This window comes from Danio rerio, chromosome 10, assembly GCF_049306965.1.
Source record: "Danio rerio strain Tuebingen ecotype United States chromosome 10, GRCz12tu, whole genome shotgun sequence".
NCBI classification, from domain to species: Eukaryota; Metazoa; Chordata; class Actinopteri; order Cypriniformes; family Danionidae; genus Danio; species Danio rerio.
In genome coordinates, this window is record NC_133185.1 from 32,122,154 (window position 1) to 32,134,293 (window position 12,140).

The window sequence follows — 12,140 nt, forward strand, 5'->3', positions numbered from 1 at the left end:
TGCAAAGAACAGTTAGACTGACATAACCTACAGAGACTCATAACAACCCCACTGGTTGCACAAAATGATGCTGGACATTAAAACACAGCAAAATTAGTGGTGCTTGAAACAACAAGTGAAAGAAATCCTAGACGTTATTTAAATGTGGGTTAACTCTACAAACCAGAATATTACAATTTAAAAAACTAAACTAAACACACCAACAACGTAAACATTTTTAAAGTTATATTTTTATAATTTTTTTTGTTTGAATTTATTTCTTTATATACATTAAAAACTATATAATTTAATTAAGTGTATCTGTAACTGAAAATATTTTTGGCTATTAATTAAAAAGAGCTCAGAAAATAAAAAAATGTCACATTACTTCTTGCTTTGTATAAATAACTGTACTTGACGGTACAAATTATTGATAATTGAATAATTATGTAAACATTACATGTAGAGTATATTCTATATTTCTGATCATATTTTATTATGAAATAGTTTGCCCCATTTTAAATTCATGTAAATATATATATATATATATATAATGGCCTGCTTAAAATATAATTTAATCTAATTTCTTTGTATAAGAAATGAAGAAATAAAAAGACATATATTTAATTTCTTCATATAGTTTAAGAAAACATTAATACATATTAATTATTTAAATATATTTAAAAAAAAAACTCAAAATAGTTTCCAATACATCAGACATGCTACTGTATTAAATGTGTTTTGTGTGCATATTTATAAGTGCGTGGCTGCATTTGCTACAATGTTAACACTTTGTCACTCAAGGCTGATTTATACTTCTGCGTCGAGTGATAGTCGTGACCCATGGCGTATGTCTTGCGAGTTGTAGTGCATTTACTGTATACTTCTGCGTGCTGTTTGTTTTGCTCTGCGATTACACTTCCAAAACGCTAGCTGGCAGTAGGTTTTTATGTTCCTATGTCGAGTTTCTTCGCTGGTGTTTTGTTTTTTCTGAACACTAGCTTAATGTACAAGTAGCTAAAACTCTCCCATTCTGAGGCGGGAACCAGCGGACGTGTAACAACTTTAATAAAAAGGTAAACATAAAACAACGGTTTTCATCTGGAACTCCTTCACAGGACTCTACACTTGTAAACACTCGCTACAACGGGTTCAAGTGGCTCTCAGCACCCCCCACACTCGTCAGCACTACCAAGCCGATCATGACAGAGCTTGCACTATGCGTTGTTGCGATGTGTAGTTACATCTTTTGAGAGGTGCGCATCAGTTTCAGCCATGGCGAGGGCTATACCACTGCGCAAAGGCTGCGATGGACCTTATGCATGCACTTGACGCAGAAGTATAGTCAGCCTTAACTGAATTCGCCCTATTTAGATCACTATTAGTGTTGTCTCCCTCAGGGACTTCTATCAGTCCTCTAGTTTTATCCTCTCTCACTCAGGTTTCACAGCTGAATGTTTTAATCTGTTGAAACTGGGCAGAAATTGCACTCAGTGCCTCTCCGCCTCTCTGAATGTGTGACACAGGGGACAGAGTGCTGCCCTTCACTGAGATCTCTGGAAACATAAGCCCTCCAACAACCCACCAAAACTGGCACTTACCAGCTCACACAGCCTGTATGTGTGTGTAAAGCTCTCTCATTACCCAAGGCTCATGTTTCAGTAAGTTTGGGATTAGAGACACACATGCTGTTTGAGTGTGTGTGTGTTTGTGTGTGTGAGTGTATGCCTAAGGGGTGTTAGGACTGAGCCACCTGGAAACTCATCCTTCCTAGGGCATGGCCGTAAACCAATCCTTTGGCTCGACCTGTTGCCAAAAACTCCAGAATCCAAAGCAAAGTCTGTTTCTTTTCCCTAATTTACTTGTTAGGATCTTCCCCCTCCCCTTCCTGCTATGCATAAACAAATTCTTCCTTTTAAAATCAATGGCCATTCTCATGTTGATCTAGGAAAATCGGGGGATGAAGTGAGTGACACAAGGCCGGTGAAGTATTCTGCGTGTGTGTTCTACACGTCTCCATGCGTTTATTTGAAGTAGTAAGGGCAGCCAAAACAGCCGGCTGCCTCGGGAGTCTCTCAACACACTCTTCAGCCCAACAGTGGTTGAGAGAGTCATTGGGCAACCCAGGACCCCCTCAGACCCTGCTAGACCTTGGGTTGAGTTACTATTAGAACAAAGCCGTCTCTGTGAGGGGCTACACTCTCAGAGGGGGCCACGGCACAGACGGACACACTGACACACACATACTTGCCACTGGCTGAGGGTAGAATCATATATCATGTCTGAGGCTAAGGGGAAGCAGAATCTCCCATGTGCATGAATCTCCAGAGTACATGTTGTTAGGCAGTGTCAGAATCCAGTGCATTTGCGTGTGTTTTTGTTGTATCTAATCTAAGCAGCAGCCCTCAGCAGGCTGAGTTGTTTGCTTTTCTAGTGTCCCATAAGCCCAAGCACTGAGGCCCAAACTGAAATATCTGGTTTAGGATGTCACTGCTTGAATAAAACTTGATGCATGGGATAAAGACAGTCATTTAAAACTGAATTCAAACAGCTTCTTTTTAGAGTAATGTAATCTGGAACAGATGGTGACAATCCTGCGAATGGGACACCTCTTCATAGAGCTTATGAAACCAGGGCCCGGGTGTGGAATCTCTCATAAATGGAACCAACGGTGATAAAATGAAACATTTCACACTTCATTAGTGCTTGTTTATATGAAAGCACACACTGGATTTTCCGTTCAGTGAGGAACACTCTGGAGCAGCCACAAGCTGGCCTCAACTAAGCCTCCAGGCGGCCTGAATTTGCTCTATTTTGTAAGCCTATAGTATCACATGTATAAAAACAAGGTAGGCAGGAAAAAACTGACTTTAGTCAGGTTGAAGGTCACACTAAATTCAATGTATTGAAAACAAGGCTGTGAGGCATAATCTTTATGATGGCCTGCATGTTAAACGGTCCTAGTCTCTGTTGGGTGAATGAAAAAGGCACACACAATTAGAAACATTTCAGGAATTCTGAACTTATAGTCTAATTATGCTTAATTCTACAGGATTTCTGGGATATGCTTGTTGGATTATTTAACAGTCTGCCTAAGAAAAATCTGCCATGACAGCCCTCATGTGGAAAATAAGCTGTTATATTTACAGCTCTAAAAATAAGCACTTGTAATGATCATGTAAGGCAGGGGTGCCCAAACTCAGTCCTGGAGGGCCAGTGTCCTGCATATTTTAGTTCCAACTCCAATTAAACACATCTGAACCAGCTAACCAAGCTCTTTCTAGGTATACTAGAAACTTGCAGGCAGGTGTGTTGAAGGAAGTTGGAGCTAAACTATGCAGGACACCGGCCCTTCAGGACCATGTTTGGACACCCCTGATGTAAGGTATTCAAAGTAGTTTTGGCATATACTCAGACCATTCAACAGTACCGCACAGAATAAAATTGACTTGGTTCAAAAGAAGGATTACTTTTAACAACAATAATAAATAAATAATAGTAGTTAAAGTGACTTATCCTCATCAGATTTGAATGATTATTAAAACTTTATAATCTTAATAGACTTGATGTGAACAGGCCTTAATGTTGAAGTTCTCTATCTTGGCACATAAACGTTGTTCAAAGATAGTCATGGATAGCCTGATAGTTCAAACGGGGAGCTCATAGGTTTCCGAATTACATTTCAATATGGAATTAAGCAAAGGTAATGGAAACAGAGGCAGACAGAAGTGAATGTTCCTAATCCTGGCCTGCAGGGGCAAAGGTGTTTATTTTTACCCTGGATTGGTATGAGTGAGTGTCGGCAGAAGAAATGCTGGGAGAAGGAGGGAGAGCTTGAGTGTTAGGAAGCATACACTCTTGAGGGAGCAATTAATGCTCTGCTTTTCCTAGATTTGAGCTCACATTCTGCACTCAGTCTGTTCACCAGCTGTGACTCTACGCTTGTTTTTTATCCCCCCTTTCCAACTGAGCATTTCAGTGTTTACTATTTGAGTGAGGAGCTCTCAATTCCCTGAGGGACCACATGGGTGGCAGAGAGGCAGTTATCCCACCCAGAAGGTGGTCAGTCAAAGTGTCTATCCTTGGATACCACCATGGGCGTCCACAAGGCATTTTTCTCTCACTCTCTCTTTTTATGGGTCATAGTTCCTGACCAGCATGACCTTACTTCAGGCTGGAGCTCATCTATAGAAAAACATCTAGCAGCCATGCTGGAAAGCTGCTTTACCTCCTGGACTTTATACAGCTGCAACAGCTCCTCTTTCAGTTTAATGGCACACAGTTGTGTCTATCCGACTTCCAATCAGAGCCTTCAGCAAAAAAAAAGCCTCTAACTGCTATCTGGAGACTTGGAGATAAAGAGAGGCTTTGTTTTCACAATAAATCCAGCAATCAGCAAAAGAGAATCTAAGAAGATATGTTACAACCAGTGATGATGACTGACACCCCTGAGACATCTTTTAAAGCAGCTGGACCTTAGATGATACTAATGTTTTCCTGATTTTATAGGGTTATGGGGCTTGACCGCTTAAGCTGTTGATCTAATCCTGCATTGATCATTCACATGGGACTGCATTTTAATCAATATTTCGATGGATTATTGAGAAAGAGATTGAGCAGATTACATTTATCTACAAATGCACAGCAAGGCATGAAAACCATCAAACACACAACCACAATCTTTAAATGTGGACAGACTCGCCTCAAATTTGTTCAAGAGGTGCTGGGGTGAAGTAAACATACAAAAAGATAAGCATGATCTGATATACGGTCAAATCCTCAAAGGATTCAGATAGCCGAATTGATGCCAGATCAGTAGGAAATGGTGCTAAAACCTGAAGCTTGACATTTGACCTACTGACTCTGTGCTTGAGGGCAAGGGCATGAACCTTTCTAAGTTTAACACAGTCAAGACCATGTGTTGAGGTATTTGTGCTCTGTTTATCCAATGATCACACACGTTTCTATGAAACCTTTTTAAGTGGATCACCGACTGTCCAGAGGACTCTCTTACTAGAGCTGGGCGATTAATTAAAAAGTAACTGAAATTGACAAATATGCACAGAACTATAAGCAATCAAATTTTTCCAGGTCTTCATGTGTGGAGTCACGCCACCCTGCTCTGTTAAGGCTAATTTATACTTCTGTTATGATTTATATTAATTATTTTATTCTGATATTATACTTATGCCAAGCACATGCATACGGTCCGATGCAGCCTTCTCATACCCGCGCACATAAACTACATAAAAACATTAAATAAATAAATAAAATAATTGTTTATTAATTGTAATCAAGTTAAAATGTTGAATTAATTAGGATTTTGATTCCAGGTTAAATCATTCTGCCATATCTCTTACTGTGCGTTCACACCAAAAGCGGCAAGAGTGTCAAAGGAGCCGGGGAGCTAGTATCGATAAGCAGCGCAGCACGTCTTCTTCGTTGTGGGCGTCGAGGAGAGTTAAAATTGAATGAATTTTATGGTAATTAGCTATGACGTGGTTTGGCGGCAAGCAATCGGAGGGTAAAAGTCCACCGCTTGAGAGAAGTCCAGAGATCACAGTCACTGTGAACTTTGATTCCGACCACAGTTGTTCCCAATGGAACCAATCCAATCCAATTATTTACAATGTTTTCTTACAGGGACATACATTAAAAAAGTGTTACTGGCGAGTTACTGATGTGCATTAATGTTATATTTTTTTCTTTAAAAAAGCGGGAATCTCATGTGACAGTACAAAGCAGTATTGGTGCTTCAGAATATTTCAGGCATATGGACACATATTGGATAAGTGGAGCAAAGCCACAGCACATGCAACTTGACCTTCCATTGTTAAATAAATTTGGTAAGAAGTGCGCAACATTTTCAAGCTAGAAAGCATGTTTAATGTGGAAATGTAACTGATTTGCTGATATGCTGCAATGGCTCCTTTAAATACGACATCAATGTAGTGAATTTTGACGCTCTCGTACCGAGAGCTGTGAAAGCAGACAGCGTTGTCACCAGGGTGACCAGAGCGAACTTTGACGCTCTCACCACCTTCTGTGTGAATGCACTGTGCACACTCTAACTTCCATATGCATACCTCAACAAAAAAAATGTAAAGATCTGGGAAATTATATAAAATTTATAGCTGAAAAGAAAGAAAATGAGGGGAGAAAAAACAAAATAAATGGTCATCACAGAGGAAACAGTAACCAAAAGCTTATGTGATTATTCATCACACTGTGTTTCGACCACAGCATGAATTTCAGTTTGTCGTTCATTTATGTCTGTGAACTACCTTCTGTCCACTACCAGATATTTTAAATACAGACTTTTAAGATTAAGCAGAAATAACAACTAGTATCTTTTCTAAACTTCCAGTGATTGAAAATTGTTAATGTTTGAATATCGTGTATTTATTTACATGATAATGTGTATGTTATAAACGGCAAAGATTACCGGTGACGCGACGAGTGATTCAAGAAACTTTTCCCAGTTCATCTCTGATGAAGAAGTCAAAAAGCATTGCTAGCAGTTGCCCTGTGGCCCTCAGTAGGCGATACTTTTATCTCTGGAGTGTGGCCCATTTAAATGTTTGTACTTGACCTTTATTTAGCTTGATGGCTTCCAGACTCCCTGCGTTTAGCATGGCATGTCGGATATAGCAGTGTTTACACAATGTCTCTTGTCTCCCTGGCCCCTCTTTCTTCCTCTCTTTCCTCCAGTCACCAAGATGGATGAATTTACTTTAGTCCTTCAACCTCTGGGGTTTGGGAACAACCTCGGAATGACCTCTTTGAGAGAGAGGGACAGATTGAGAGAGAGTGTAGGAGTGTGTTCGTGTTATGACTACAAGCGGAACGGCCTGAGATGATGGATAGCGTTAAATGACTGTCTGACTTCCAATTCATCATTTTTTTCACTGCATCTCCACCTCTCCTCCCAGCATCGCTAATGTGTGACTCTAGTTAAAGCTGTTTTAAAACACACTCCCGTTCCCTGTGGCAATAAAACCACTTACAGTAAGCCTGCTGGAAAAACAATAATCATATGGTTATACAACAATGCTTACTCATACGTGAGGAGACACACACACACACTCACGCATCACTGGGCAGTCTGTCTGAGAGTGGGTGGTGCTATTGTTTGCTGGCCCTGGGCAGTAAATCTGGATGTTGCCCATGGTGTGTTAACCTCTATGTGTTTGTGTGTCAGGGGATGAGACATCACTGCAGACTACAAACACAGTGCGCTATGAATTACAGCCCATCTTTCATCACACACATTTTAACAAGCCATAAATTACAGCCTGTCTCTATAGAAACGATAAAAGACATATCTACAGAAGTATGTCGATATTGCTGATATACTTCTAGTTTAGCTTGTGGAAAGCTAGCGGAGCTGATTGGTAAAATAACTTCTACAAAAACAGATAAAGAAAGATGTTTTTCATTGATCCTCAGAGGAAAAATAAAAAGAACAGGAAGCTTTGACTTCATCAATCATTCATTTCAATTGGTTACTCAGCATAGAACAAGGCAACGCGAACAGACAACCTTGAGAGTCTGTGTAAGAGATGAGATACTAATGTTAGATGAGAGTGGCATTTACCAGGCCAGAAAACAGCTTTGTCGATCATAATAAAATAGGTCTACGACTGTCAAGCTGTGACGAGATGCTCATTTCCAGTGTAGACCGGGTGTTAGCTCAACTTTAGGCTGTTGCCAAGCAACAAAATGGCCCAAGATCATTACATGAACACTTTTCTGCATTAATAAAATATTGCAGATGTAAAAATGTTATGTTTTTATTAGTGGTGTAACAGATCACAAATCTCACATTTCAGATCACGTTATGGTTTTATTAGTCACGGATTGGACTATTTTTCGGATCAGCCAAAAAGGGGAGGAGACAAATGTAATTTGCTTTCTATTTATTACAAAAACAGTACTGCAAGACACCTTTGGCTATAACAAACAGAACATAAAACCTGTAATATTATTAAAAATAAAATAAATAATCAGCTGAATAAAAATAAACAGTAAAATATTCAGTCCTGTGAAAAATTCACTGTTACAACTGCTGTTTCTGATGATGCTAAATGTTTATATCTAACATTATAATATGTACAACCCATATTTATTTTTTGTCTCATTTTCAGTAGAGGATTCAGTTATTCACTCATAAAACTATGTTTCATTGTTAGATGTGTCATTTTTGAAGAATTATTCAGTGGCATATTTTTGATGGTTGGTTGTCGCCACCTATTGTCTAAATAATGTAATTGTTGCCTACATATTTCATTTTTAAGCATCATTAAATGCATGTGACGGTGATTGTAATCTTTACCATAAACATCAGTGGTTATATCAAAACTATAAACTGTTATTCAAATGCTTTTGTGTTACTTGACTGTTTGTAACTTCATTACTATCTCAAGACTAAAGACTAAATTTTTTCCTTGATTTTTGCATTTTCAGATTTGAACGCAGCGATTCGAAGAATTAATAAACATATGCAAATCAACATAATTTACAATTTATGTTGCATGGGTGTTGAGATCCTGATCTTTCAATGATCAATCGTGCAGGTTACACTGAATGCATTAAACAAGCAGTGACAGAAAACACCTTTAATAACCTAAAAAACCCACTACATTCTGAGAACCACAACCACCACAACTTCTTCCATTTGTGATTTGAATGACACGAGAAGCGATCTTTCTGTGATCGATACATACAAAATCATTCTACAAGTAAAAAAAACTGTATTAATTTGCTGGTTGTGTGTTCCGAACAGTGGGTTGTGATCTGTACGAATCACAGATCAACTGTGATCAGTTGCATCCCTAGTTTTTATGTTTATCCAGCCATATTTTAGATGAAGAATTTAGATGTTGAGGATTTTAGTTTTTATCTAAATACTTCCAGTTTCATCTGCTTTAAGTTATTCTACTAAAACACTCTGCTGGATTGGTTGATGTTGCAACCTGGTATTTGTTACAATAACGTAAATGTATTATTGTAAACAAAAAGCATGCGGGTTGCTCTTCAAATAGTTTACATGCGTTTTTTTGCACAAGTCTCAGAGATTTATAGGAAATATCTTCTGCACTAGAATATAGGGTTGATAAAATTCTTAAAATGCTAAAATACCCATTGCAGCCAGTGTTGAGTTGACAACAACTGGTATGCAAACATTCATACAAACACACACATACACACTCCTGAAGCTTCAGACATTTGTGAGACTACAGCACTCAGCGACCGCTCTGCTATCTCAAGAGCTCTCCACATCCATCTATCTTGCTCTTAACAACTCTCAACTGCCTCAAACTTCATCTCTCTGCCTCTTCTTTCCTTCTCTTCATCCTCTCTCCCCCTCTTTTTCAATCTCCCGACAATGTCATTATTGGAGAAATTACACCTTCCACACAGGCCCAAACAGAGGCCTGCTCTTCAGTTGAATGCTTTGCTGCCAGCATGCTTGTGTGTGCTGTCAATTGAGCCTGTCTGAACTGTATCAACAGTGCTCAATCACATAATATTGGAAAAAAAAAACAGATTTAATTTTCACATACAAGCAACCAATCTACAGTGCTCAGCATATATGAGTACACCCCCCACAAATCTGGAGCTAATCTAACAAAATAATTCACAATAATGGTTCAAAAATTAGTAACCCGAATTTACATGTTCGTGAAAAATATTAAATACAATCAAAAATAGCAAAAATCAAGAGAAACAAATAATATATACAATGTTGTTGAAATGTTGTAGTTTGTAATATATTTTGCAATATTTTGCTTGATTTTAATTGTATTATCTTACAATTTCTAAATATGTTTGGTTAATAAAATATTATTTTAATAAATATATCTGTTTTGTTCAAATGCACCAATATATATTACCCAAATTCACTGAGGAATTGATAAAAATATTCATTTTTAAAATGGGGTGCACTCATATTTGCTGGCACTGTATGTACTAAATGTACAACAATATTCCACTATTATATATGCTATTACACACAGTAAACAAGTCAGCCTAATAATAAATCATTGGCTTCTGCTCTCTTCATTAATTTCAAAAACACAGATTTATTTATAACAAATACACTAAAAAAAACCTTACATATACCTTAGGAACGGTATAACAGAACGTTTTAGCGTTAATGAAACCTTGAATTTTCCAAACAGCAGTAAACCTTATCGTCCCATGCCTGTTCCCAAAAAAGTATAAGACAATCTGTTTAGTGGTTTGGGTGGTAAATGTGGTCCTCCTAAGTGGTACACTGACAGCATATTGAGAAAGAGAAGGAGATAGTTATATATGAATAGTAAATATACTGATTATTATTATTACTTATTTTTAATTTTTATCAATACATGTTGATTGTTAAATGTACAGTTTTTGTTCATTCATTTATTTTGTTTTCGGCTTAGTTGCTTCATAAATCAGGGGTCGCCACAGCAGAATGAACCGACAACTTATTCAGCATATGTTACGCAGCGGATGCCCTTCCAGCCGCAACCCAACACTGGGAAACATCCATACATACTCAATCACACTCATAATTTAGCTTATTCAATTCACCTATACCATATGTCTTCGGACTGTGGGAATGTACAGTTTATTCTCATTTATTACTATTTTTTTTTGTATTTTTATTGTATTATCATACTATATCTTTTAATAGTATCATAATATTTACTGTGTTTTCTATGTTTTTAAATACACGTATGTTCTTTTTAATGTAAAGTTTATAAATGCTTTGGCAATACATTTGTCATGCCAATAAAGCAATTATTGAATTGAATTGAGAGAAAGAGAGAGACAGGGAGAAAGGGTCTGTAGTGATAGCTCTCTCTTGTCATCCCACTCCAAAATGTGGCCAATAGAATGTCAGGCATAATTTATACTCTGCAAGAAATTATTTATATATATAATATTAATATATAATATTTAATTTATAATTACTATCAATCTTCCCTTTAATATTTAGTAGCACACAAAGATCATTAGAATCAAGACCAATGTTATTAGTACAGTTGTTACCACTGATCATATTTTATTAACAGTCTATTATACATGATAGAGTGTCAGAATATTTGGCAGAACAAAGTTGCACATCTCAGTAGTTTTTTTTTCGAGGAATCGAGGAAAAAGGCTTCTAAGAAGCGCAAGATGCAGGCGATGAATACACTAATTGAGGCAGGCTGGTTGGCAGCCACCTGCAGGCTATGTGAGAGAGACAGTAATTAAGTCGAACATTTAATGATTCTGCTTAATAGGAGTGAGAGACGGAGCAATAAGGAGAGAAAAAAGAAAACAAGCAACAATTACACAAAACATCAGGAGGCAAAGGAGAGGAGAAAATGGCAGAGGTTCTAATTCAGCAAAAAATAAGTGAAGTAGGGATGTACATATCCTGTAAATTAACTTAATTTTCAAACTGGTTATAACACACAACAAACATGCTGTTTGACAAACTAATTTAGTATAAAATTATGTAATTATCACCATCCAGAGAACAAGATTAACACTAAGTTATCTTATCAGGGCCATAAGCTTCCAAAAATGTTTGCTTCTTTTGATGAAACACCCTGTATCTGAAATGTTTTAACCTGCAACTTTATTTTGTTAAACTTTTTACCGTATCTACAACAAATTGTGGAAAATCACTTCTCTTCTCTCTCCAGTGCTCAAAATGGCCTACAGCCCAATAAATGATCTAAGATATGTTTTGCTCGGCTCTTGTGGAGTTTGATCTATATTTCCCCCTCAGAGGTGACTGTTCCCTCTCATCTCACTCTCGAACGTGAGGCATTTTGCGAACGTCAACCACCTGAGTGTGAAAAACACCGCAGCGAGCCTTTGGTTCGAGGCTCCAGGCAAATATTGACATCTTTTCTGCTGCTTGTCTCTCTGCTCGTCAGTTCTGCGTTCTCTTTCTTCTTTTGTTTATAAAGGTTAAGAGTCTGAGCAACTGGTAATCCTGGGTAACAGAGAGCAGCGTTCTGCGTACTTTCATCTTCCTTAAACCCTCCAATAAAAATACCACAGCGCCTAAGTTCATTTGCACCTGTGCTTTGGAGGACGATCCTCTATTCTCCATCCCTTCTGCCAATGAAGGATTTGCATATGGCAAGACAAGAAGTGGACATGAAGGAGAG

The 12,140-nt window shown here is 37.8% G+C and overlaps 1 protein-coding gene across 39 annotated transcripts in view; it reads right to left on the minus strand.

Annotated features, from left to right (window-relative positions):
* The window catches only part of auts2a (activator of transcription and developmental regulator AUTS2 a), a 761,138-nt gene that overhangs the window by 25,883 nt on the left and 723,115 nt on the right, over positions 1-12,140 (minus strand). The window lies entirely within an intron of this gene.